Source organism: Phaethon aethereus (assembly GCF_964289735.1).
Source record: "Phaethon aethereus genome assembly, chromosome: W".
Taxonomy (NCBI): Eukaryota; Metazoa; Chordata; class Aves; order Phaethontiformes; family Phaethontidae; genus Phaethon; species Phaethon aethereus.
The window spans coordinates 26,982,804-27,005,113 of NC_138581.1; the positions used below are offsets into that span (position 1 = coordinate 26,982,804).

Consider the following 22,310-nt stretch of genomic DNA (forward strand, 5'->3'; position numbering starts at 1 on the left):
AGGGGCATCCGCTCCACAGCCGATCCCGCGGTTAAGCAGAGAGCCTCCTGGCTGGCTCGCCAAAACTGACGTGCGGAAAACAGACTCCACAATCTGTAAGATTGTAAAGTAGGTATGTTTATTCAGCGCTGGGCAGCATGGGGGGGTAGTCCCACCAAAACCCGTGCGCACCCCAACACGGCACTTACTTCAAATATATACAGCAAAGTGTTGCATATACATAAATTTTCGCAATATGCCTATACATATGCATGACCTGTCCCCGCTTCGTATTGAAATGAGTTCCAAGACGTTATTTCCATGAACTCCTCCCATCTGCGCTTGCGCAGTGCCTTCTGGTGGTGGTCGCTGAGGGTCGTGAGGATGAAGGCCGGTGGCTCCTCTTCGTCACCAGTAGTAACCCCTTGTTCTTACGCAGACTCAGTTGCTCTTTGGTTTTCGTCCAAACCACAAGGTCAGTTTCAGCCGGTTCTTGAGGCACTCTCCTGGTTCTTATCAGGGACCGTCCTTGTGAGGAGCCACAAGTCTTCTCACTCCTGTCAGTTTATCAGGAACTGTCCTTGTGAGGAACTACATATCTCCTGCTTTAGTTACTTCACGCAATAGCTAACAAGATTTCAAACCTTATCTACTAATTAACTGCTAAGATTCCCTTAACCCCTTCTCTCATTAGTATATGTTACTACAGAATAATATGTTAATATAGAATTTGAATTGGTTTAGATTAGTTATTTGTCACGTTTTTCTTCTGTGGACTAACTTTAAAGCATGTGTTTTTAGCTGCAAGTGGTTAACAAATTCAAATCTAAATTTCACTTTGAGTCTCATGTGACTGATACCTCATACAGCATGAGTAAATACATTTTAAAGGGGGTCACAAGCTTATTTGGACTTGGTTTCCCAGAAATTAAAATAACAAAAGCTTCTAAAAACTTGGAGATTTTAAGTTTCTCTGCTTTGGTAGACCTGCAACTTTGTCACGCTTGCCAGTGAAATATTCTGGGGTTTACAGCACACTCATGGTAAAGTACTGTAATTCTAATATAAAATAACCTTTTTTATTTGGATTCCTCTAATTGCTAGCCTTTTAGAAGATGAGATTTTGATTGAATTAAATAATATAGAATTGTGGTGGGTTAACCTTGGCTAAAAGCCAAATGTCCACCCAGCTGCTCACTTATCACCCCATCCAGCAGAAGGGGGGGGGATAGGATGAGAAAGCTCATGGGTCAAGAGAAAGAGATCGCTTACCAGTTCTTGTCATGGCAGAAGAGTCTCAACTTGGGGAAAATCAATTTGTTGCTGATTAAAATGGGTGCAGTTAGTGGGAAACAAAAAGACAAACACTAAAACATCTTTCTTCCCCCATCTCCCAGTCTCAACTTCACTCTTTCACTGCAGGCCCCTCCCTGCTTGCTAGCCCCAAGCAGTGCAGAGTGGAGTGGGTGGGGAATGGGGGGTTGGAGGTCAGTCAAAAACACAGCCTCTGCTACTCCTCCCCCCTCACACTTTTCCTCTGCTCCAGCATGGGTCCTTTCCAGGGCTTCAGTCCTCTGGCAAAAATATACTCCAGTGAGGGTGCTCCATGGGCTGCAGTGTGGATATGTTCTCTGCCCTGGAGATCCTCTTCTAGCCTTGGCATTCCCTCTGTTTCTCACTTTTTGTTCCCCCTCCTCTCTCCCTGGGGTGTTTTTTACTCTTAAATACTTTTTCACAGAGGTGCCATACATTGGCAGATGGGCTCAGCTGTGTCCTGTGGTGGGTCTGTTTTGGAGCTGGCTGGAACCAGCTGTGTGGTCAAGCATTGGAACAGGCTGCCCAGGGAGGTGGTAGAGTCACCATCACTGGAACTGTTCAAAAAAAGTGTAGACATTGTAACTGAGGTGGTGGGAATTATTTATCATTAAGAAATATTAATAATATATTAAAATATAGTAATAATTAATAAAATATTAATAATTAATAAAAGGTTATATAGATGTAACCATAAGAACGTTATGCACCAGCAATGCTGCTCAGAAGTCCACCCAACCCTTTCCATCTTGATTTAAACATCAAGGATCTACTCAGTATGTAACATTGTAATTGTAGAAGATCAGAATTAAGAGTAGTATGTCTCGTTCTTTGATAGCAAATAGAGAACAGTGTAACTAGTCTGAATGGTGTAGTATAACATAGCGAAGGCAATTTTTCTGTCTTGAAACAAAGACTTTGGAATGAATAATTACTTATTGTGCCAACGGCCCGTAAAGGACCATTTGGTATTGCCAAGTTTAAGTGAAGTTAGAGGGAAAGGTAATTCCGGCAGGGGGAGATCGCGACCACCGACTCAGAGACCACCCACTCAAGAAACCCTCCGACTCAAAAGATCAAGGAAGTAAATTCTTAGAAAGTTATAGTGAGCATGCGTAGTCCTTTACATGTTAGGTGAAGAATTTTCAACCAATCATTGTATAGAGGATGATGAATATGTATTTGTGTATCTATAAAAGAATATTTCTCAGACTGATTGAATGAACACGATTTGGGAAAACTATTCCCCATGTTCCCAGCGCCGTGAATAAAGAATGCCTGCCTTTTAACACTACATTGGTGTTACGAGGTTTATTCCCGATTTCGGTGACAGTTTTGGCGACCCAGATGGGACACTGCTTGTGAATTTCGACGGATCCGCAGGATCACGGGCCCTCCAGCTGGCACCGAGGGATTCTCGGGGAGAACCTCTGATCCTCGGACCGAAGAATTCTGAGCAAGTCCCCTGGAAAGGTAATAAGGCATTCTTTAAGGGATTGAAGTAACGTGGGTTCGAGTCCCACTAGCCTGCTCGTAAGGCGCGGCGAAAGCTACGCAGAGTTGGGCTGAAAGGTACCTCTGGAAAGGGTGAGGGTACAAGACCCTCACGAGTAACGCCTGCCTATAAGTCGTGGTGAAAGCCTCGCAAGGTTGGGCTAGGGGCCCAGGTAAGGAGGTTTGGATTCCTGGCAGGGGGCCGGAATCCTAGAGGGAGCTTCAACAGGGGTTGGGGTCCCTCTGACTAGTGCCTGTGATAGTGCACAATCACAACCACTAGTCTTGGGAAGATGAGTATACTTCCGAGGAAGAAACCCATCCCACAGAAAACACCTTTGGGATGTATTTTAAGACACTGGAAAGATCTGGGAGGTGATCCTCTGACTCGGAAACAATTAATTGAATATTGCAATCACTGGTGGCCAATGTATAGGTTGGAGAGGGAAGAGAAATGGCCAGAAAATGGGACATTGCAATATAACACCATCTTGCAATGAATGTTCTTTTGTAAAAAGGAAGGTAAATGGGAAGAAATGGCATATGTTGATTTGTTCTTTACACTACAAAATCATCCAGAATGGCAGAGACAGTGTGGAATACATCCATATGATCCCATGGTAATGGTTGTGCAAAAAGAAAAACGTGATGGGAACTCGGGGAAACGTTGCTGCTCTTGTAAGACCAAAAAGAATGGTTGGAGGAAGGGAGGTGAGGAGGAAGATATTGAATTGATGATTGCCCCTCACCGAAGGAGGGAGAGAGAAAGAGGGATCCAAGATCTGGAGGATGCAAATGATAATTCCCCTGCTTCTCCCAAGGAGAGAGAAGGAGGAGAATTTAGCCCAATTTCAGGAAGAACACGGGGAAGGAGGAGGGAAGTAGGACTAACTTTCCTCTAAGCCCCTCTCCGAGAAGCAGTGGGGAATGATGGTCCAGTGGTGGTGAAAGTTCCTTTTTCTATTACTGATTTAAGATCATGGAAAGAGACTGCAGGTACCTATCGGGAGGATCCCAAAAGGGTGGCTAGGGTAAAATGCTTGAAATTCCCTGGGCTGTATATAATACTAGAGAAAAAGAAAAAGAGGTGAGGCAAGCCCAAAGGGATGGAAAATTATTAGCGATTTTAACAGAAAATCATAGAAGAGGTAGAGGAAGAGGACGGGGAATAAATATTGGAGAAAGGAGGAAAGTGAAGCACGATTAGCAGAAGGTCAATGTGCTACTTTCAAGGAGTGTGGGTACTGGAAAAGAGAATGTCCTAAGGCAGGAGGATTAGATCCAGCTCTCCGGGCAATTAAATTAATGACTCTGGATGAAGAACTCTGAAGGGGACTGGGGGAATAAACCCTAGCTGAACCTCTGGTTACATTGAAGCTAGGGAATGAAGAAATAGAATTTCTGGTAGGTACAGGAGCTACTTATTCAGTATTGAATACATGTGTCGTGGTTTAGCCCCAGCCGGCAACTAAGCACCACGCAGCCGCTCACTCACTCCCCCTCCCACAGTGGGACGGGGGAGAGAATTAGGAAAAAAACCTCGTGGGTTGAGATAAACACAGTTTAATAGGACAGAAAGAAAGAAGGAAATAACAATGATAATACCAACAAAGGAATGTACAAGAACAAGTGATGCCCAATACAGCAATTGCTCACCACCCGGCGATCGACAGCCCGTCCCCGAGCAGCGATTTCTGCCCCCCGGCCAACTCCAGTTTATGTACTGGGCATGACATCGGATGGCAGGGAATATCTCTTTGGCCAGTCTGGGTCAGCTGTCCCGGCTGTGTCCCCTCCCAGCTCCCCGTGCACCCCCAGCCTCCTTGCTGGCAGGCCAGCACGAGAAGCTGGACTGTCCTTGACTGCTCAGCAACAACCCAAAACATCAGCACATTATCAACAGTTTCTCATCCCAAATCCAAAACACAGTCTCACACTAGCTTCTGTGAAGAAAACCAGCTCTATCCTGGCTGAAACCAGGACAGTATCCACCCCTTATTCCATACCATTTACGTCATGCCCGGGTCCTATACTTTTCAATACATTCCAATTATTCATTATTACTCTTCCTGTCTTTTAATATATACACACAGATATCACTTTCTTAGTCCATGGGCCATCACTTTAAAATGTCTGTGGAGTTCATTCAGTACATGACTCCGGGCTTCATCCATCATAGCAATCTCTCAGGGCAGGGGAGATGGTATGTGGTGTTGGATTGTTATCTGGCACGGTCCATGTCCATGATCTGCAGGTCGAAGATGTCAGTCTCGAGGGAATTGTTGGGCACAAGCTGCTGAAGCCAGTTCTGGTTCCATCACTGCTGCACGTTGCTTGGTTTCAGTGAAGCTCATTCTTCAGTCTGGGTGATTCTTACTGTAATACCATTGATATGGTAGATAGCAACCATAGTAGTAATGTCATACTGTATTGTGTAACAATTAACATAATACAATTCAAATCATTGACTGTTTTCACCCAAAATCAAGTCTCCTTGAGGTACACATCGGACTTCCCCATCTTTCCGCATTACCCACCAAGTGCACCCAGGTCCCTGGGCAAAGGCAATCCCACGAACGGGTTTGCCTTTGCCTGAGGCAGGAGTGACCCAGACTGTCTTCCCCAGCATATTTCTCACATGCACCACAGGGACTTTATCCCCTTCTACGGTACGTAAAAGTTTTGATTGGGCAGGGCCGGCTCTATTAGTAGATCCCCTAGTGTTGACTAACCAGGTGGCTTTTGCTAAATGTTTATCCCAATGTTTGAACGTCCCGTCACCCATTGCTCTCAGGGTAGTCTTTAACAGTCCGTTGTATCGTTCAATTTTTCCGGAAGCTGGTGCATGATAGGGGATGTGATACACCTACTCAATGCCGTGCTCTTTGGCCCAGGTGTCTATGAGGTTGTTTCGGAAATGAGTCCCATTGTCTGACTCAATTCTTTCGGGGGTGCCATGTCGCCATAAGACTTGCTTTTCAAGGCCCAGGAGAGTGTTCCGGGCGGTGGCATGGGGCACAGGGTATGTTTCCAGCCATCCGGTGGTTGCTTCCACCATGGTAAGCACATAGCGCTTGCCTTGGCGAGTTTGTGGAAGTGTGATATAGTCAATCTGCCAGGCCTCCCCATATTTATATTTCAGCCATCGTCCTTCATACCAGATGGGCTTTAACCGCTTGGCTTGTTTGATCGCAGCACACGTCTCACATTCATGGATAACCTGTGCAATAGCATCCATGGTCAGGTCCACCCCTCGATCCCGAGCCCATCTATATGTTGCATCTCTTCCCTGATGGCCTGAGGTGTCATGGGCCCACCGAGCTATAAATAATTCACCCTTATGTTGCCAGTCCAGATCCACCTGAGCCACTTCAATCTTAGCAGCCTCATCCACCTGATGGTTGTTTTGATGTTCTTCGGTGGCCCTACTCTTGGGTACGTGAGCATCTACATGGCGTACTTTTATGACTAGATTCTCTAGTCGGGCAGCAATATCCTGCCACAAGTCAGCAGCCCAGATGGGCTTGCCTCTGCGTTGCCAGTTGCTCTGCTTCCATTGCTGTAGCCACCCCCATAGAGCATTTGCCACCATCCATGAGTCAGTATAAAGATAGAGTATTGGCCATTTTTCTCATTCAGCTATATCTAAAGCCAGCGGGATGGCTTTCACCTCTGCAAACTGACTTGATTCACCTTGTCCGTCAGCAGCTTCTGCGACTCGTCGTATAGGGCTCCATACAGCAGCTTTCCACCTTCGATGTTTGCCTACAATACGACAGGACCCATCAGTGAACAGGGCATATTGCCTTTCATTCTCTGGCAGTTCATTATATGGTGGAGCCTCTTCAGCACACGCCACCTCCTCTTCTGGTGATATTCCAAAATCTTTGCCTTCTGGCCAGTCCATGATCACTTCCAAGATTCCCGGGCGATTAAGGTTTCCTATTCGAGCCCGCTGTGTAATAAGCGCGACCCACTTACTCCACGTAGCATCAGTCGCATGATGTGTAGAGGGGACCCTCCCTTTGAACATCCAGCCCAGCACTGGCAGTCGGGGTGCCAGGAGGAGCTGTGCTTCAGTACCAACCACTTCTGAGGCAGCTCGAACTCCTTCATATGCCGCCAATATCTCCTTTTCAGTTGGAGTATAGCGGGACTCAGATCCCCTATATCCTCGACTCCAAAACCCTAGAGGTCGACCTCGAGTCTCTCCTGGTGCCTTCTGCCAGAGACTCCAGGTAGGGCCATTCTCCCCGGCTGCCGTGTAGAGCACATTTTTAACATCTTGTCCTGCCCGGACTGGCCCGAGGGCTACGGCATGAACTATCTCCTGTTTGATTTGTTCGAAGGCTTGTCGTTGCTCAGGGCCCCATTTAAAATTGTTCTTCTTCCGGGTCACTTGATAAAGAGGGCTTACAATCAAACTGTAATTTGGAATATGCATTCTCCAGAAACCCACAACGCCCAGAAATGCTTGTGTTTCTTTTTTGCTAGTTGGTGGAGACATAGCTGTTATTTTGTTGATCACATCCGTTGGGATCTGTCGACGTCCATCTTGCCATTTTATTCCTAAAAACTGGATCTCTTGTGCAGGTCCTTTGACCTTACTTTGTTTTATAGCAAAACCAGCTTTCAGAAGGATTTGAATTATTTTCTTCCCTTTCTCGAAAACTTCTTCTGCTGTGTTGCCCCATACGATGATGTCATCAATGTATTGCAGATGCTCTGGAGCTTCACCCTGTTCCAGTGCAGTTTGTATCAGCCCATGGCAAATGGTAGGGCTGTGTTTCCACCCCTGGGGAAGTCGATTCCAGGTGTATTGGACACCCCTCCAAGTGAAAGCAAACTGTGGCCTGCACTCTGCCGCCAAAAGGATTGAGAAAAACGCGTTAGCAATATCAGTGGTGGCGTACCACTTGGCTGCCTTTGACTCCAGTTCATATTGAAGTTCTAGCATGTCCGGCACGGCGGCACTCAGTGGCGGCGTGACTTCATTCAGGCCACGATAGTCTACTGTCAGTCTCCACTCTCCATTAGACTTTCGCACTGGCCATATGGGGCTGTTAAAGGGTGAGCGAGTCTTGCTGATCACTCCTTGGCTCTCCAGCCGACGAATCAGCTCACGGATGGGGATCAGGGAGTCTCTGTTGGTGCGATATTGCCGCCGGTGCACTGTTGTGGTAGCGATCGGCACCTGTTGTTCTTTGACCCTGAGCAACCCTACCACAGAAGAGTCCTCTGAGAGACCAGGCAAGGTGGACAGCTGTTTAATTTCTTCCGTCTCCAAGGCAGCTATACCAAAAGCCCACCGGTGCCCTTTTGGGTCCTTGAAATACCCTCTCCTGAGGTAGTCTATGCCCAGGATGCACGGAGCCTCTGGGCCAGTCACAATGGGGTGCTTCTGCCACTCTTTCCCAGTTAGGCTCACTTCAGCCTCCAGTACAGTCAGCTGTTGGCATCTCCCTGACACTCCAGAAATACAGATGGGTTCTGCTCCTATTATGGCTTGATGGCATCAGGGTACATTGTGCACCGGTATCCACTAAAGCCTTATATTCCTGTGGGTCTGATGGCCATCTAATCCACACAGTCCAATAAACTCAGTTGTCCCTCTCCTCTGCCTGGCTGGAGGCAGGGCCCCTCTAGTCCTGCTCATAGTACTCGTTACCCACTTCTTGTAATTATGAATCAGAAGTCCCTTCTAGAGGATCAGAGGTGAGATCAGCCCTTCTATTCTTTCTGGGGAACTGCCCACTGGAAAGTGGAGCGACAATTTTTCTGGAGGAACCTGAATCCCCTTTTCTAATTGTTTTTCCTTGCAGCTCGTGTACTCGTGCCTCTAGGGTCGAGGTAGGTTTTCCATCCCACCTCCTCATGTCCTCTCCGTAGTCACGCAATTGAAACGACAGGGTGGCTCGTGGTGTGTATCCTCTATATCCTCTCTCTTGAACAGAAGAGCGCTTACTCCTAATGGCTGAGACACTGGTCCGTACGGGTGGAGGATAGGGCATATCCTCTTTGAATTGCCGGAACTCCCGGGACAGTTTCTCTACAGCAGAGACGCAGGCCCGTAGGGAGGAAGAGAGACTTTCTTCGTATTGCCGGAGTTGGCCAGCCAATTCATCCACCGTTGGTCTCTCTCCGTCCTTCCAGGCCATTACTGCTAATGAGGTGGCATATGATGATGGTGCACTCCGTACAAACTTCCGCCACATAGGTCGCGTGCATTTGACTTCATCTGGATTTTTGGATGATTGTCCATTGTCCAAGTCACCATAAATCACTTCCAGCACAGCTAGCTCCCTCAGGTACTCGATACCTTTCTCCATGGTGGTCCACTTGCCTGGGTGACATAGAACATCTTCCTTGAAGGGATACCTTTCCTTCACACCTGACAGGAGTCGTCTCCAGAGGCTGAGGACTCGTGCACCTTTTCCAATAGCTTTGTCAATGCCCCCTTCCCTAGAAAGGGATCCCAGCTGCTTGGCTTCCCTACCCTCTAATTCCAGGCTACTGGCCCCATTATCCCAGCATCGGAGCAGCCAGGTGACAATGTGCTCACCTGGACGACGGCTGAAATCCTTTCGCATATCTCGCAATTCACTCAGGGATAGAGATCGGGTAGTTACCGTCTCTTTTATGAGTTCTTCCTCTTCCTCCTCTTCAAGCGATGACCCGCTCTCTTCCCTCTTCCGTCCTTGTGATGGCCCTGCTTCAGAGCACTCTGCCTCCTCACTCTCTTCCTCTGCCTCCTTCTTAGCAGAATCTTCCTCATCCCTTACTAAACGAGCTGACTTCCGCTTCCAAGATTTCTTCTTTTGTACAGGGGCAACTGATACTGGGATGGGCTGGTTCTCTGGTTCAGCTGCAACAGTCTGAGTAGCTACAGTGCCTGTTGCAGGGGTTGGAGTAGTCACAGTGCCTGCCACATTGCCATCAGACCCAGAGAGCCTCTCTCCCCTTTGCATAGTGTTAAATAGAGCTCGGTAGGCATGGGCCAGGCCCCAGCACATTGCAATGATTTGTGTCTCCTTGGAACTGCCAGGCTGACAGCATACTTCTTCCAGATATTCTGCTAGTTTATCAGGATTCTGCACTTGTTCGGGAGTGAAGTTCCAAAACACCGGAGGTGCCCACCACCCCAGGCATTTGCCCATGCTGTTCCACACGCCCTGCCATTCATAACTATCCAGCCTTGGGGCAGATCTCCGGGTGATATTCTTAAATTGCTTGCCAACCTTAGACAAAACTGAAACAATGTTCCCCAGAAGTAGCAATAGAGGTATTATAACTACCCAAGGATGTTCAAAATACGGAAAAATTATTGTGATGAAGGAGGAAATGTTATGATAGAGGGTAGCAAAGGTACCATTCCGCATTTCCTCCATAGAAAGCCTTTCAGAGGCAGAAGTATAATTGCTAATCGTCTCCACAAGACTGTAGCCAAAATACAGTAACGGCTTTAGTACAGAGCTCAGATGATACCACATTAAGTTCAAGGTCAGTGCTCTAAAAACAAAACTCGCAGGCGAGTACAGCAGCCCGCAGAGACCAACACCGATCCTTAACATGTACAACAAAGACGAGAGCATCATGCAAATCAAATAAACTGATATTGTGATCTGCAACCGTTATTATCTCAAGCCTCAAGCCCCACGTTGGGTGCCAAAAAGGACTGTCGTGGTTTAGCCCCAGCCGGCAACTAAGCACCACGCAGCCGCTCACTCACTCCCCCTCCCACAGTGGGACGGGGGAGAGAATTAGGAAAAAAACCTCGTGGGTTGAGATAAACACAGTTTAATAGGACAGAAAGAAAGAAGGAAATAACAATGATAATACCAACAAAGGAATGTACAAGAACAAGTGATGCCCAATACAGCAATTGCTCACCACCCGGCGATCGACAGCCCGTCCCCGAGCAGCGATTTCTGCCCCCCGGCCAACTCCAGTTTATGTACTGGGCATGACGTCGGATGGTAGGGAATATCTCTTTGGCCAGTCTGGGTCAGCTGTCCCGGCTGTGTCCCCTCCCAGCTCCCCGTGCACCCCCAGCCTCCTTGCTGGCAGGCCAGCACGAGAAGCTGGACTGTCCTTGACTGCTCAGCAACAACCCAAAACATCAGCACATTATCAACAGTTTCTCATCCCAAATCCAAAACACAGTCTCACACTAGCTTCTGTGAAGAAAACCAGCTCTATCCTGGCTGAAACCAGGACAACATGTAAAGGGAAATTTAGTCACAAATCAGTAGATGTTGTTGGTGCGACAGGGCAGAAGGAAAATTGGCCATTTTTAGAACTGTTAAAGTTTAAATTGGGAAAACAATGGGTAACTCACCAGTTTCTGTATATGCCTGAATGTCCGCTGCCTTTGTTCGGACGAGATCTGTTGAGTAAATTAGACGCACAAATAACTTTCAAAGATGGAGAAATTAAATTGCTAATACCAGAATCAAAAGCCATAGGGGCAAGAGTGTTTATGTTACAGGATTCCTACGGGAAGAACAAATTCCAGAAGAAGTAGAAAATGCAGTTATTCCTTTGGTCTGGGCAAGTGGAATTCCGGGACTATCTAAATTGGCAGAGCCGGTAAAAGTGATTCTAAAACCTGGAGCCAAACCAGTAAGACAAAACCAATATCCTATTAAGTGGGAGGCTCGAAAAGGATTAGAGGGGTTGATTACAAAGTTTTTAGAATATGGACTATTGGTAGAGTGTGAATCGGAATATAATACTCCCATATTGCCAGTAAGGAAATCCGGAGGCAAGGAATATTGATTAGTTCAGGATTGAAGGGCTATAAATCAGATAGTCCAAGACATACACCCAGTAGTGGCTAACCCATACACTGACTTCCTTAAAAGAGGAGCATAAGTGGTTTACTGTACTAGATTTAAAGGATGCCTTCTTTTGCATACCTCTGGATATAGGAAGCCAAAGCATATTTGCTTTTGAACGGGAGAGCCCCGCCACAGGACGAAAGACACAATTAACATGGACTGTACTTCCACAAAGATTCAAAAATAGCCCTACGATATTTGGGAACCAATTGGCAAAGGAATTAAGAGATATGGAAGAAATAGAACCAAGGGGGAGGCATATTGTTGCAGTATGTGGATGATATTCTGATAGCAGCAGAAAGTAAAGAAAAATGTTTTGAAATTACTATGTCTACTAAATTTTTTAGGCCAAGGAGGATATAGAGTCTCCAGAGACAAAGCTCAGCTAGGAAAAGCAGCAGTGATTTATTTGGGATTTGAAATATCTCAAGGACAATTAGGAAATGAAAGAAAGGAAGCTATTTGTCAAATTCCAGAACCTAGTAGCCCAAAGGAGCTGAGAGGTTTTCTGGGAATGATTGGGTGGTGCCGACTTTGGATTTTGAACTATGGACTGTATGTAAAACCACTATATGAGGCTTTAAAGGAATCTAAGGATCGGTATCTGACTTGGACACCTGAATGTCAGAAATCATTCAAAGAACTGAAAAAGGCATTAATGATGGCTCTTGCTCTGGGATTACCTGATGTGACCAAACCCTTTGAATTGTTTGCACATGAAAGGCAACATCTGGCTCTTGGAGTGCTGACACAACGGCTAGGATCCTGGAAGAGACCAGTGGGGTACTTCTCTAAACAACTTAACAACATGAGTAAAGGATGGCCAGGATGTTTACGTGCTGTGGCAGCAACAGTGTTGTTGATGCAAGAGGCACGAAAATTGACCTTGGGTCAAAAAAAATGGTGGTGTACGCACCACATATGGTAATAGCCGTTCTAGAGCAAAAGGGGGGTCACTGGCTATTCCCCAGCAGAATGCTGAAGTATCAGGTTGTCCTATTGGAACAAGATGATGTGGAATTGAAAACCACACCGATTGTTAATCCAGCAATATTCTTATCAACAGAGGATCCAACAGGAAATTTAGAACATGATGAGAACAAAATTTAGAACATGATGAGAACAAAATCAGTAGAGATCACAGAAAAAAAAGACAGATATTACTACTATCATTTTTTTTGCTTGTTCTAGACTTCTTTAGCAATATTCTTTATACTAGACAAATTATTTTTGACAAAGAACAAAAGTCTACATAAAACAAGGTGAGATACTGAAAGCAAGCGGGAGAGACAATAATAGTAACTAATTAAATAATGCAAAAAATGAAAAACATCTCTTGATTAAAATAGCGTGACAAAGATCTAAAAATATTAAGTCTGAAAAATGTCCTCACAAGTGAAACGGAAGCAGATAATTAAGAACTAGAAGAAAAATATTTCCCTAGAGGTTGATGTAAAATGGCCCGTGCATGGCAAAGAAAAACCCTGAAAGAGAACATAAGACAGTGTTGGAAAATCTCATTCCCTAACTATCGTACCAATTAGTCTTTATAGTATGAAATTGCATGAACTTTCTTAGGATATATAGTTAACACTGTATACTGGATAGTCATGGTTAAGTAAGCATGACTAAAGGACCCCAGCTCATTACAAGAAAGACAGCCCCCACCCTGAAGAATAAAGGATATCCCCAGACTATCAAGATAACTAGCATCCTAGACCCTCCAACACCTCTGTGAAACCCTCCCATTATCTGGCATCACAGACAAGTAACTGTAGCAAGACTGACTCCGGGGACATCTAGATCAAGAAAAAAAGCAGATAGATGATGATGCCATAGAATTATAGTTGCTTTGCAAAACAGTAGTATGTGCGTGCTAAGTAGTGATTGGTCGAATCATGTTATATCTGAACATTTGAAAGGTCTAAGAATCATGTGCAAAACAGCATTCGGTGTGCCCCAAATTTGAACGAGACACCTCATGCGCATGAAAAAAAGAACTGCTCTTGTAATTCTATACTTTGCATCCTAGCCTCTCTTCTCTGTGGGCATGAGCCAGTTGCAAAATTTTTGTGACAAAAGAAACAGATGGTTCAGAGTAATATCTGAAATACTTTTAAGAGATTAATTTGATCAAGTAGAGAATATTGTGAAGGATCTTTGACAGGAATAAGAAATTCTGTAGTGGCAGAGAAATTCCGATGGGGCAGGGAGAAGGGGGGACAGAACAAACGATATGGAACAAGCAAGAAGCAACAACGAAATTCTAGCTGTTGTACTTCTGTGAAAAAATGAATCACAGAATCACAGAATCACTAAGGTTGGAAAGGACCTTCAAGATCATCAAGTCCAACCATTAATCCAGCGCCACCACGTTCCCTAAACCATGTCCTGAAGCGCCACATCCACTCGTTTTTGAACACTTCCAGAGATGGCGACTCCACCACCTCCCTGGGCAGCCTGTTCCAATGCCTGACCACCCTCTCAGCGAAGAAATTTTTCCTAATATCCAATCTAAACCTCCCCTGGCGCAACTTGAGGCCATTTCCTCTTGTCCTATCACTAGTTACTTGAGAGGAGAGGCCAACACCTTTCAGGTAGTTGTAGAGGCTTTGGGAAGGCAGGAAAGTGCTGATAAATTAAGACGCAAATTAACTTAAAGAGTATTAAAAGCAAGGAGAAATGACAAAAAGCTGAAGTTGGTTGAAACCGGAGAATTTGGACAACACTGCAAGTGTGCAGGACAAAGTATGTATGTTTGGGTTACAAAGGAGCAGTGGCAAAGAAACACAGTTTTGGAAAAATGAAGGTAAGACTGAAAAGAAAAATGTGAGTTCCAAAGTTGTTAATATAATTCCTGAATGAACATGACTGAATGAGATTACCCAGCAAAAACAAGCAAGAAGGAGCCAAGAGTCAGTTTCTATCTGGCCCATTTAAAGAATGAGGTAGAAGACAAAAAAGCATGGAGGAAAGAGAAGAAAGAGGATGAGCATCAAAAGTAGAAGCAAAGTAGAAAAATGAATATGACCAAGACACACAAATGTGTAACCGAGGTGAGACCAGAGGAGGTGGCGGTAAATGCATTGTAAAGCTCATCAATTTGGTCAGATGGCTGTAAATATAGGTAATCGATTGGCAGACAAAGCTGCAAAAGAGGCCGCAGAACGGCGTATCCTTGCACTAGTACCAGTAAAACAAATAAAATTTCCAAATTGAAAACCAACATACAATAAATTGGATGAGCAGTTAGCAGAACAATTAAAAGCATCACAAAATGTAGAAGGATGGTGGGTAACGCCAGAGAAACAGGTGATAGTAACCCCGCAAGTTATGATACAACTTGCAAAGGAAAAACATGAGCAAACACATTGGGGAGTAGATGCTATGGTTTCAAGTTTAAAAACATCTGTAGTGTGCATAGGAATGACAGGAATAGTTAAATCAATAATAGTTAAGTGTCCAATCTGCCTTAAAAATAATCCCTTGAACCAAAGGAAACCACCTTTAGGAGTGACAAAACAAGGAAATTCTCCTGGAGATTATTGGCAAATTGATTTCTCTGAGTTACCCAGACAGAATGGATGTAAGTATTTGTTAGTGTTAATTGATACATTTTCTGGATGGCCAGAGGCTTTCCCTTGCCGTACCAACAAAGCTAGGGAAGCAGTTAAGATATTATTGAAGGAAATAATACCAAGATTTGGAGTGCCAATGGGAATGTCCTCTGATAGAGGACCACATTTTGTGGCAGAAGTAGTTCAACAAATCAGTAAAATTTTGGGCATAAAATGGGACCTACATATCCCCTGGAGACCACAATCGAGTGGAAAAATTGAGAGAATGAATCAAACATTAAAAAGACAAATAAGTAAAATTTGTCAGGAAACATCTTTGAAGTGGCCACAGGCTTTACCACTAGCTCTCTTGAGAATCAGCATCCAACCAAGATCAAGAGATGGTATAAGTCCATATGAAGTCCTGTATGGCAAACCGTACCAGACTCCTTTAATCCCAGGGGATATGAAGGTAGCTGGGGAAACTGATTTGAAAGTGTATCTAATTTCTTTAGGAAAAGTCCTTGGAGCACTTCAGAGATATATTGTTCTGACTAGATCACTTGCCTTGGATACGCCTGTACATCAGTATCAGCCAGGTGATCTTGTATATATAAAAACTTGGAACTCTGAACCACTGCAGGAAAAGTGGAAGGGACCATTCCAGGTACTGTTAACAACTTATACTGCAATCAAGGTTGGAGGAGTGGAACCGTGGATACACTACACCCGAGTGAAGAAAGCCCCGTCATGGAAGGTCATTAATAGGGATTCAGAGACTGCAAAGTTGACTTTAAAACGTGTTTAAGAAATTATCATTGGAAAGTATGGAAAAAGGGGTTTTGATTTGGAAACTGATGATGTTGGGAGCATTGTTTGGGGTAACAATAAACCAATTGGAAGGGAAAGTTGAAGACGAAGTAGGACAACTAATACACATCCCAAAAAGAACCCCAGAGGAGAACTTAATGATAGGATTGATAAAAGAATTTGCAAATTTACAAAATGTAACCCAAATAACCACACGTCTTCCAATTCCAAGAGCAGTAGGTGAATCAATTCCATGGGGAATATTGACAAAAGGTTTAAGCAACAAGGGATTTAATAATGAGAACATGAGTTGTGAACAAGTTCCAAAACAGGTATGGCGGGAATAATTAAAACTCCAACAAAAGCGAAGATATACTCTGAGCAAAGAGGACTGCGATAGGTTAGGAACAAAGGAGTCAAATAAATACACACCGGTGGCTACATTACAAAATCCAGCACCGGGAGGAACATGTGACTATAAAGAATTAACTAAAAAGAATGTTAGTCAAATGATCATGGAATGGAAATGTGGAAAAACCAATCAGACTAACCAAGGATCAGAGGTTATCTGGGATTCAGTGTGGTCTATGACCATTTTGTCTCAATTTCAATATATGGCCAATGCTTCATGGTGTTTTACCTGGGACGGAACAGTCTTTACAGTTTTCCCATTGGTCAATGAGAAGGGAACCACATCCAGGGAAAAGGAAGACATAGTACCCTGGTGGAATTGTAAAAAGATATATAATTGCAGTACAATTGATAGAGCAGTCCCTCCCTTAGCAGCTGCATTAAAATATGGGTGTTGGCATAGAGGACTCAAGAACGATTTAAATTTGACTAGTACGTATAAAATCAAAAGAGGGACTGTATTCAGTTGTAGAAAATCTACAGTTCAGAGCCCAGGACATTTAGTTTGGGCAATGAGTAATGGAACTTGGACCACCCATTTACCAATGGATGGGAAAGTAAAACAAATCACTTTAGGAATGCCGACATTATGTCCAATCTGGAAGAAAGCTCCTTTTAAAGGAGATTCTGAAAATTTGAAGTTAATACGGACAAAAAGATCACAAATTGATGATGATGATTGGAATGAACCCTCGACAGGAGTAAAACTTGGATGGGCCTTAGAATCCTTATTGACTCCCTTGGCAACTTACAGGAATAGGGCTTGGTTGTATAAGTTGACAGGTCAAGTGGAAAGATTAGCCAATATAACAAGGAAAGGATTTAAACAACTAAATTTACAGTTACAAGCCACTTCGAAGATGACCCTACAAAATAGGATGGCTCTAGATATGCTCTTACTAAAAGAACATGGAGTTTGCGGATACCTGAGGGATAGGATAGATCATTGTTGCATACATATCCCAAACATTACCCAGGATGTTGAATATGATTTGGACTTATTGAGAAAAATAGAAAAGGACACTCAGGAAATGCAACAAGACATGCAAGAAAATTGGTTGGATAAAATTTTCAGTGAATTGGGATGGAACTTGAGTTCTTGGGTGAAGTCCTTGATTAGCACTATATTATTGTTGTTACTAAGATTCTTGGGAGTGTTATTCATTTATCATTGTTTGAAAAGGGAATTCTATAAAAGAGCGGCAATCAACCGTAAAATTACACTTGCAATGACTACAGGGGGACACCAAAATTTAAATGGACTGGCTAATAATGCTCCCACCATCATACAATAAAGTGATTGAATGTTATTAAGAAAATTAATTTGTAATGGAAGTATTGAAAAGAGATTATTTCAAAACTTCCAAAGGGGGGAAATGTAACCGAGGTGGTGGGAATCATAATAAGGTTATATAGATGTAACCATAAGAACGTTATGTACCAGCAATGCTGCTCAGAAGTCCACCCAACCCTTTCCATCTTGATTTAAACATCAAGGATCTACTCAGTATGTAACATTGTAATTGTAGAAGATCAGGATTAAGAGTAGTATGTCTCGTTCTTTGATAGCAAATAGAGAACAGTGTAACTAGTCTGAATGGTGTAGTATAACATAGCGAAGGCAATTTTTCTGTCTTGAAACAAAGACTTTGGAATGAATAATTACTTATTGTGCCAACGGCCCGTAAAGGACCATTTGGTATTGCCAAGTTTAAGTGAAGTTAGAGGGAAAGGTAATTCCGGCAGGGGGAGATCGCGACCACCGACTCAGAGACCACCCACTCAAGAAACCCTCCGACTCAAAAGATTAAGGAAGTAAAATCCCAAGAAATTATAGTGAGCATGCGTGGTCATTTACATGGTAGGCGAGGAATACTTAACCAATCATTGTATGGACACTTGATGAATATGTATTAATCTTGCCTATAAATGTTTGATTTTTGAACTGATCGATGAACACGATTTAGGAGGAGCTATCCCCCGTGTTCCCGGCGCCGCGAATAAAGAATGCCTGCCTTTTAACACTACATTGGTGTTACGAGGTTTATTCCCGATTTCGGTGACAACGTGGCACTTCAGGATATGGTTTAGTGGGCTTGGTGGTGTTGGGTTGATGGATGGACTTGATGATCTTTAAAGGTCTTTTCCAACCTTAATGATTCTGTGATTCTGTGTCTGACACAGGGCAGCCCCTGGCCTCCTCCCACAGAGGCCACTCCTGCAGCCCCCCACAACCAACACCTTGACACCTACACCCTGCACAAGAATTTAAAGACAGCAGTCAACTGTATTCAGACCTTTGCTAACACTATTCCCCTTCAGTTGTAGGGCTGCTTTTGTTTTGTTTTTTTACCTTGTTATTTTATTGGCTAAACATGGCTCTGTAAAAGTCTCTTCTATAACTATGGGCCCGGGGGGGGGGGAACATTGCTCTGTCATCTGATAATTAGATGTAGGAGGACAATGATGTTGATATCTGTACTCTTGGTTTTCTTGGATGGATGCTTATGCTGTTCTGAAAAGGAAGTATAGATATGGGGAGATTATAAAGTTCAGAATATCTTTTCTGAGAGACTAGAGGGAAAAATTATATTAAATTGGGCAGCTATTTGTGTTTGTTTTAGCTAGGACGGTTTTAAAGCTCTTGTAAGTCTGTCCAGTGCATGTAAAAGACCAGCTATAAGAATTGAAGTTTGTCCTTGGCATATCAGCAGATTCATTCTGCAGGCTCTGTGTTGTGCAGGTTTGTCACAGGAAGAACAGGATCTCTGTCAGTGGCTAAAAGCAATGAGTGTTTTACAAGTAGTCTAAGTACCGTTGTAATCTAGCTTGTTCTCCTTCCCTCTCCAGCCTCCTCACTCCACTAGCTTCAGAACCACATTTTACTTGACAGCAAAACACAAATGTGATTAGTGAGAGTCCTGCTACTTCACAAACCTATACAGCCTCCATCTTGTAGAGGGCCAGTTTAGGCTAAAGATGCAAGAGAGATTTACGTCTGCTGAACTTGAAGCAAATATATTTCAAAATTATAGCTATCCTAAAATATTTCTAATGTTATTAAAAAGCTCAAGTTCATCAGAACTTGTTGAATCCAGAGCTGACTACAATTTGACTTGAGTACAGTGTTATGAAGTGAGTATCTTTCTCTAGAAACCTTATTTTTTAAATAAATGAAAGGTTTTTAAGTTACATTCTGAAGATTGGAAAATTTATTTTTAAACCTTTGAAAGCAAGAAATCATTATAAAAACATCTTTTAATTTTGAAGGAGACTGCTAAAATAGTGCACTTAGTGATCGTAATTTTAGAATTCTGTATTTTGCTTTCTTTCTGTTACCAAAACAGTCAGATGGCCAGAATAAAATTAATACAAAAGCATGTAATGTTATCTAAAGGTAATTGTAGTTACAGCTTTGCTTTTGACCTTTTATTCTTAGCTGATAAGATCTTGAGCTTGACTTTTTATTTTTCCAGTGCAATATGTTTTTTCAGTATGAGCCTCTTGAATGTATTTTTTAAATAGACTTTTTTATAAGAAAATGGATAAACAGGGAAAGGATTTAATCTCTAGTATTTGGTCCATTGTTTTATTTGCAACAAAATCCTTGTGATGATGCTTTTCTTACTGTCTTGACTACAGCAACATTTTTCTATTCTTGTTTCCTTTGGTCTAAATAATTGATATTAACGTGCAAATGTATCTTCTGAGTGTTAAATTTTACTTTAAGATTAACCTGTTTGGGTAGTTTATTTTGTTCACCTTTCAAAATTGTAACTTAAATGTCTTATTAAATTTTACAGAGTTTTAATGCACCGGTAATTTTTCTGCTCTGCAATCAAACAGTTTCACAATTTCTGCCTTATTTAATGCTGTTGCCAAGAGAAGCTGGCAGATTTGGAGAGTTGTCTTGACACATGTGAACTATCACTAATTTGCAGATTGAAGTACAGAAAGCGTGGGGATTGGGGGGAGGATTGTTTTGGGGTTTGTTTTTTTTTTCATTCCAAGTGTTCTGGTAAAACTTCTATGCTTTCTCTCAGTGACTTACACTCAAGTCATGCTTTATGCATCTTCGGGACTCTCCAGTTACTTTCAAAATAGGTAAACTTGCAAAATTTTGTGAAACATTAGTGTTAGCAGTTATTGCCTGTTTGTGACAGTTTAAGGAAGGGAAAAGCCTACATTCACAGATAAAAGCAATACTGTTGTCCCAAATACAGGTTCTTCCACCCGGTGTGCAGAGAGCCGAAAAACACACAGAGCCGAGAGATTTGCTTTTACTCCAAATCTGTGCAGAGTTGGGTGCTAGGTGGTAGGTCCACAAAGCTAGCACGCCTCAGTTAACACACAGAAAATATTTATACACTTTGAGCAACAGTTATCAGTATTTTTTAAAAGTTGGCTCTGTTACCCTTGTTCCCATTGGCTCTCACCAGCCTCATCTCCACTTAAAGTCACAGCGTCCTTCTTTTTTCTGTAGGCATGCTCAGTGAGGAAGGGGCTTTTGTGAGGAGAGGGCTTTCCCCGCCCAGGGACAGGTTTCTATTAAGCCAAATATATGTTAATTAGATGTGAATTAGGATAGTTCACTCAAGGTTGAGTAGTTGTGTTTCTTTTGTGATTATCTTGCTCCTTCCCTCAAGGTTGCACCTTGTTAATTGGTCACAGAGACTAAACAATACCCCCAGCTTAATTCCTTGCATACCTTCAACAATACTGTCTTCATTTAAGTGCTGCTTTTTTCCTAAGAATTTTCCTGTGGAAAATTATATTACTTTGTTTTGCATCAAAACTATTGCTTTATTTTTCAAACTTTTCTTTAGAAACTGAAAAGTATGTCTTCCAGCATGAATGTTACCACCAAATTCCCAGTTGGTAAACTCAGCCTTCCAGTGTTGTTAAGGGTTTTCCACTGAATCATTAAAGTTCAAATTGGGTTGCTGAATAATTATGCTCATATCTGCAAGAAGTAGTGTGTGGTGTCCAGTTGCCAAAAGGGAACAGAGAAACATCTTATGTACCAAAGCTGAATTCTGCAAGAATTTCAGAAGCATTTATAGCTTTTTCTCTGGGAATATCTGGCAGTATGTAGAATTTACAGAGGAAATACTAGGCTTAATCTGATTCCAGCATTACTACTTCTTTATTCAAAATATACAATAACATAGACGTCATTAGTGGCTCTAGTACAGTCACACACCTATTATGGGAGAATGATGTTGAGTTGTTAGTCTCTGCATGGAGTTCACAAAATGATTCACGTGGATCCTATGCCAGCTAATTATAGATACAAGCTTACATGCTGTGATTCGCTAGTAACTCACCCCATTCAACAAGTTAGCTTTCTACCAGTCTTACTTTTCACCCTTTGTTATCACTGCCCAAGCATCTGTGTCAAGGAGTTTATATACTGTCAGATACCAAGTCTGACCCTCAACAAACCATGAATAGCTATGCTTAAACTAGATACCAGATTTTGCTTGCTGATCTAGTGTGTTCCATGTGACTTAAAGAAGGTATGCTCAAGGTAGCTAGCACTCCAAGCTTTGTATTATATATGCATGTATATGGGCACATATAATGCATGCATTCGAATGAAATCAGAAAATCAGCAGCTTTGCAACTGTTACTTGGGAAAAACCCCTATACTGATCATTCCATTCCAGGGAAGTGATTTTACCCCTGTACTTGGCACTGGTGAGGCCACACCTCAAATACTCTGTTCAGTTTTGGGCCCCTCACTACAAGAAGGATGTTGAGGTGCTGGAGCGTGTCCAGAGAAGAGCAATGAAGCTGGTGAGGGGTCTGGAGCACAAGTCTTATGAGGAGCGGCTGAGGGAACTGGGGTTGTTTAGTCTGGAGAAGAGGAGGCTGAGGGGAGACCTTATCGCTCTCTACAACT

General features: G+C 43.1%; 1 protein-coding gene across 2 annotated transcripts in view; it reads left to right on the forward strand.

Moving 5' to 3' along the window:
- The window catches only part of LOC309415257 (ceramide transfer protein-like), a gene marked incomplete at both ends in the record, with an annotated part of 145,897 nt that overhangs the window by 109,444 nt on the left and 14,143 nt on the right, over nt 1–22,310 (forward strand). The gene's annotated exons all lie outside the window — the stretch shown is intronic.